At 36.7% G+C, this 6,992-nt stretch overlaps 1 long non-coding RNA gene across 2 annotated transcripts in view; it reads left to right on the forward strand.

The window, feature by feature from the left end:
* The window catches only part of LOC123285219 (uncharacterized), a 63,289-nt gene extending 59,874 nt beyond the window's left edge, over positions 1-3,415 (forward strand). For both annotated transcript variants that reach the window (XR_011502871.1, XR_006526835.2), the window contains exons 2-3: positions 593-660; positions 1,150-3,415. This is a non-coding gene — a long non-coding RNA (uncharacterized lncRNA). The remainder of the gene's footprint in view (positions 1-592; positions 661-1,149) is intronic.
* The last annotated feature ends 3,577 nt before the right edge of the window (positions 3,416-6,992 follow it).

Consider the following 6,992-nt stretch of genomic DNA (forward strand, 5'->3'; position numbering starts at 1 on the left):
AAAAGCTGTGTGAATGGATTCTGAGTTTGTGTCTCCCACATCTATGTACTGCTACTTTCCAAATATATGTAGGTATTGTGATTGATTAAATACGAGTTAATTTAAAGTTAAATGAATCACTAACGTGGCAGTAGCTCGTCCTCACTAGGTGGCTTCCTAATCAGCAGATAGTAAAAGTTCAAGGACTTCCAGCAAGGGATCCTAATACTTAAGAAGGTTGAGAACTCTGTTTCAAATGATCACTTCGGGATTCTCCAAATAATCACTAGAGATATTCAAATCTTCACTTGAAGTTCTCAAAGATATGCACTCAAAATTAAACATTTCTCTCATGACATTGTCTTTGTCGAATATTCCCATCTTTGTCGGGCTCAACATTTTGGGTGAGAACCAAAGAAACACAGGAACTGTGACTTCATCAAAGCAAGGTTATATTTTTGGAGAGAAAAATGGGACTTCAATTCAGTATTGAAAGGTCGATTGGCAGAAGATATTTGATACGGCTTTCGGTTTTAATCATGATTTATGGCTTTGGGAGGACACCTGGTCGCCAAGTATTTAACCCTGAGTGTCCATTTCTTGCTCTTGTCAGACTGCCTCAACATCAAAAGGAGAAAATCTTCCTTCACTCCCACCCCTGCTGGATGCTGCCCAGGACAGGTAGGAACATAGCTTTCCTGTGCCAAGGTACAAGTAGAGCAGATGAACCTGCCGTGGAGACCCTGTAGAAGTGGCTCTCTGTGGACATGTGGATACCAGTTTCACGGGCTGCCAACTCTGGAAGCTCCCCTCCCTGGCTGGGCCCTCGTCGGGGCCTCTGAATCTAGGTTTGCACTCAGGCATGGAGAAAGAGACTGGTCCTCCCCTCCCGAGTGTCAATCTTCTCAGGGGTATCTCTCCGGGTTTGTGACAGCCCAGTCTGAGCCGAGTGGTGGAGTAAACACTCCTTATTCGAGTTAGCAGGCAATACAGGCTCTTCAGCTTATTATGCATTAGAGATTATAAAATGTACATTTTAATCCCACTCTCTGATATTATGACTAGACTAGATATGGATTTTTCTGTTTCACAATTTACAATTTTCCCTTTCTCTGGACCTCAGTGGTCATTTGATTTGTATCTGGTATATGTAAAGTTCTTTTTTTTCAGGAAGATTAGCCCTGAGCTAACTACTGCCAATCCTCCTCTTTTCCCTGAGGAAGACTGGCCCTGAGCTAACATCCATGCCCATCTTCTTCTACTTTATATGTGGAACACCTGCCACAGCATGGCTTGCCAAGTGGTGCCATGTCCGCATCTGGGATCTGAACCTGCGAACCCCGGGCCGCCAAGAAGTGGAACCTGTGAACTTAACTGCGTGCGCCACCGGGCCTGCCCCTAAAGTGCTGTTCTTAATGTCAGTATGCCCACCTCTGGCAATACTTTTCTTCCAGGGTAACCAAGCTTGTTGGAATGTATATAAAAATAAGAGTAAATAGACTATAAAAGAGGGACCAAGGAATTTTCTCACGAATAAAATGGGTAAACTTTAGCCTGATTTATTTTTATTTCTTAGATGTCTTTTCAGTTTTCTTCTGGTTCCTTGGTTGTTGTATTCTGAGGAATGAAGCAATCAGATATATGAGATACAGTTAAAGTGTTACTATAATTTTGAAAGCATAGTTCTATTTCCTCAATTGTTGACAAGATCAAGGAAATAATACAATTTTGTGCGTGTGTGTGTGAAGTCTAAAGGTCAGGAGGAACCAGCTTTCATTCCAATTAAGAGTTATTGGAGTAGAGTTTGTGGGGTAGAAGATGACAATTTCATCCATCTGTATTATCTAACACTGAAATGTAATTGAAATTGAGTTGATCTCATGGTAGGCTTTTGAGAAGCAAAACATTTGCTAATATTTCTATTCAGAAAAATAATACATATTATTTGCAATTGAATGGATTTTATAGTTGTTCGCACATAATAATTTCATATTTCTGGTCTTTATTCCTTACTTTAACATATAAGTAGCATGTATTCTACAATAAAATAAATTGACTTTTTGTTCACTGTGAATATCTCTTCTATAATAAAATAGGCTGATACGTTTTTGCATTTTTACTCAACTTGAAAAACAAGTCTAAATCTTTAGAACTGATTTCTGTACCAAAACATTTTTTAATGAAAAGTTGTCAGTTGTAATGGTTAACAAGGATAAAATTGCAGGTGTCTTTATGTTCCAGCATATAAGCTTAGGTTGAACGTTCTTACTGTCATGTCACTGCTCTTCCCTGTAACCTTGATAGATCACCCCTATAAATATCTCTTGGGGTGAAAAGTAATTTAATCTGTGGATCTGTATATTACCTCCTCATGAACATCCTATCAATTGTGCCAGAGTGCTTTCATGATATGCACTGAACTGAAACCATCAAACCTATTTCACTGAGGATTGTTAGTTAGACCAGAATCTTTGGTCTCAACTCTGTCATTAAACTTTGCTAAAAGGTTGTTCACTTACGCACGGAAAAAAAGTAAAGTTCGTGATTTGGTTTCAAAAGACTCTCTGCATATAGGGCTGGGTGACTCCCGGGAACTGGAGCATTCGTTTGTTTTTATCTTGAGATTGACTCAATTAGAACCCAGATTGCAGTTCCATACAATGGCATAACTCTTACCACTTCCCAAATGATCTTGGAGCTCCAAGTTATGAGGACACATTCTACCCTCTATGCACCATCATAGTGGATAATGTTAAAATGGTTCCTACCTCACCACTTCTCTTCTTTTCTTTCTTCTAATTCATTTCCAGGACCCTTAGTTGAAAAATTGTCTACTGCTCTCAGAAAATTTGGGTTCATTAGTTCGTAGTTTGAATAAGATATTGTGAAACATAAATATGGACAGTCCATTCAGGATAACATGAATAATAAAAAAGTTGATAATTTAAATAATTTTCATGATGCCTTTCTATTAATTGGTTCTCAAGAGAGAGGCCTTCAGGCCTCGTTGGAAGAGCCTGTTAAATGGGGATTAGAGTATCTGCTCTATCTTGAGGGTTGTTAGGATAAAATGTGATGATAAAGGTGAAAGTGCTTTTCAAAGTTAAAACTATATACATGAGTACTCAGTCTCAGAGGACAACAAGTTGAATATATTTTTTCCAATTTTTCATGTATTTTTATGTATTATGTTGAGATATTATGGCCCAGAAAGTAATTATTTTATCGGATGGTATAAAGGGTGTGTATTTACGTTGCATTGGAATTATACAGGGGAGGATGAAGTAGTCTGGGTAGCTACTAAATCTTTGCTATGTCTCTATTAAGCGTTCTGTTTCTGTTTATGTAAGCTGTTGGTAATCATTTGTATAAGTGATGTTGTAAATTACTCTGTATAACTCCGGCAAATATTTATTTTAAATACGAAATAGTTCAATTTTCTGTGATGAAAAGACTAATTAATTCAACCACAAAAATATCACTTAATCTTTAGTGGAAAAACTGGCTAGCTGTAAACCAAAACATTTGGTTTTATTGCATGAGTGTCCAACAGTAAATTTAGCTTTAATATAAATGGCAAAATTGTGGTAATAACGATACTAGCCTCATTCTTAAGCTCTCTGTGAATTTGTTGTCTCTCACTACCAGCAGAGGGAGCCCTGAGAATTAAATCGTGCCAAGATAGCTTTGTTAACTCTTGTGTGTGTACACATTTAGCTCATAATAAAGAAATAAAAATCATCACAGATTAATGGAAAGTCATAATTCTAGCATTAGGCTATAGATTAGCATTTGATTCCACACTACCAATTATAATGAGCTTCAGTAGACTGGGAATGTCCATAGCCTGCCTCCACTCACCCTATCAAAGCATCAGCTGCAAACTTCCACCATCTAACAAAGTTCTGTATTAACATCACAATTCACAATTTACTTCACAGGACATCAGAAAGGATGCACCCCTCAAAACATAATTTTGTCAAATACACTGCAACAGTATTAAGAATTGCTCTCATTGACTGTACTGCCTCCACATGAAAATTGGAAAACACACACATATATTATGCAATCAGTTTTTCTTCATTTAAACGTATTTCATTATCTAAATTTTATCATTACTTTTAATAGGAAAATAGATTGAAGTGTTCTGAATGGAAAATAATGAAGTCCCAGCATTTATGATTCAGCAAAAATCTTATTTATAGTATCCCATTAGGAAAAAAACGTTTTCCAAATTTCAGGAAAATTAACCTGTTTATCAGAGAGCACATTATCATTGCTTTATTTCCCTTAATTAGATGTAACAGTGCAATGTGATTGCATATTTTATGCACTTGTGACTAAAGGCACTTATTGAAAGTTGAGAATGCAATAACAGCATTTTGATATTCCATAGCATCTCATTTTAATAATAGTACTCTAATATTGGCAATAACTGCTGATGAGATATAAAAAATACACCTTCCTTGGAACCAAGAAATTTACAATCTTTGTCTTCAAGGAGCTTATCTATTACCGTTGGGAATCCAATAGGGATTGATTCCCTTCTTCATGCTAAGGAATTCACCTCAGCAAACATTTATTGAGTGTCTATTACAAGCCAGACACTGTGCTCAGTATGGAGGCACAAATGTGAATATGACAGTGTGCCTGCTTGTAATCAAGAGGCTGAGGCTGACAAGCAAACCAAAGACTAGAAGGCAAGGTGGTACACACAGTCATAAAGGCAACACTCTGCTAGGCTTTAAGGTTACTGAAGGCAGGTAACATATCTAATCTTTGTAACCCCAATACTAAGCACAGTGTTTTGCATACAGTTAGTGCTCAATAAGTGAATTAATTAATTAACAGTATGTGGAGTGTATTAGCAAGCATCTCCTTCATAAATAAGTTACTTTAATGTTTCCTACTACTTATTCCCATCACTCTGGTCCTCTTTTCTCTAGTTCTCACAACTTGTGGATAGCCATGCTTTCCTCTCATACAGCCTAGCAGTTGGGTCACATGATATTTGATGCTTGGTCATGTGCTAGTCCCTGGGCTTTTTATTTGCTATTCTCTATACTGTGATAGCTTGGAATACATGAGATGTCTGTAATAATAATAACCAAAAAAACACAACAAAGGCAGCAGCGATGAGCATTCTGCTAAGCACCATATATGCATTATCTCACTTGATCCTTAAAAGAGTACTCATTATTCTATTTTCAGGAGAGAAATCTTATGCACAGGAAAATAACTTGCTTCCGGTCATAGGGCTGGTAAATAAATGGTGGTGCTCAGATTTGAATTCAGGACTCTCTGACATCAGACTTCCTGCTCTGAATGACTACAATACATTGTCTCTTTATATAGGTTGCTTAGAGGCAATTTGAATTTGTAGTGCAAATACTTTCTTGGAAGAGATGGTCTACTTCCTCCAAGAATATTATAAATAAATTGCTTTTAATGCCGTAAAATACATTTAAGCTTTTAAAATTATCTTATGAACACAGTACAATATTTAGGTTGTAGAGTACAAATGAATAAACAACTGATGATGCTTTCTAAGCAACGTGTTTCTTTTAAAACTGAAGAATTAAGGGTTCAATTTCTATAATAGGCAAAACACCTTAAAATGTATCTTCAGATGCTCAACAGACCCCAAAAGACTCCCCAGACCTGGACCACAGTGCAGTATGCTGTGGAATGCTTAGCAGCTTTGTTCTCCCAACCAGACTCATTAGCAGCACCAGGTGGTAATAACTATCCAACTGATTCCTACTAGTAAAAAAATCTGCCTGAGGTCACCATGGACTCTTTCCCCCATTCTCTGCCTCATCTCTGACCTGATACGCTTTTGGAAAATAATTATGCATGGCAGGAAGTTGCCATACAACTGAGAAGGATCATTGTGTTGTGGGATTATATAGGATCTCAGATCAAATACTTTTTATTGTGAGAAGAATAAATTGGAAAACATGGTTTCCACCAGCCTGACACAGGGAAATCTACTTCTTGCCTTTTTTTCTTTCCTGTTTATTTCATCATTAAAGACCCAATAAAGGAAATTGTTTACCAATTTGGGAGAATGCTAGCATCGGTATTGAGCATTCAGCATAATCACGTAGATCCCAGAAACAAAAACAGCTCCAGGGTCTGTCCAAGCTAACTGGGATAAAGGAACGGATATTTTAAAGCCGTCTCTTTTCACACATTATGTGTTGTTACTCATCAGGTAGAAATAGGAAGTAGTACATGAAGCAGTAAGTACTTTGTTAACCATGCTCTGCCTAGGAAGAATTTTCAATTAGCTAAATCTTGTTCCTGCTTCATTTTTTATTAAAAAGAAGAGGATAACAAGGGGAAATAAATCTGAGGATATGTTTTTAAAAAGCAACTTCCTGCTACCTTCCAAAGAACAACTCCTGGACTTGGACTATCCAATATCGTAGACGCTCGCTGCATGTGGCTATGCAGCACTTGCAGTGTGACTAGTTTGAACTGAGACACGTTGAAGCCTAAAATACATACTAGACGTTGGAAACTGAATGTGGATTACAAAGAAGATGAAATAACTCAGTAGTAATTTTTTATATTGATTACAGGTTGAAAAGATAATGTTTTAGAAATCTTGAGTTCAATAAAACATATAATTAAAATTAATCTCACCTATTTTGTTATTTTTTAAGAATGTGGCTACTAGAAGTTTTAAAGTTACATATATGACTTGTATTATGTTTCTATTGGACAGCACTGTCATTGGCTTTGGGACATCATTGCTCCCTGAGAACCAACTGACTGTGAATAACAGCAAGATCCTCAATTATGGAATTAAAACTTATTTCAAAATCCTTCTGAAAAGTATTTTAGAGATATATATTAAGAGACTTAAACGTTTCCAATCTCTTTTAAGCAAGAATTTACATTTCTAGCCCTATGACCCAGCAATTTCATTCTTACATATATTCCCAAGAGAAATGAAAGCATATGTCCACACAGAAACTTCTACAAGAATGTTTATAGCAGCATTA

This window comes from Equus asinus, chromosome 4, assembly GCF_041296235.1.
Source record: "Equus asinus isolate D_3611 breed Donkey chromosome 4, EquAss-T2T_v2, whole genome shotgun sequence".
Classification (NCBI taxonomy): domain Eukaryota; kingdom Metazoa; phylum Chordata; class Mammalia; order Perissodactyla; family Equidae; genus Equus; species Equus asinus.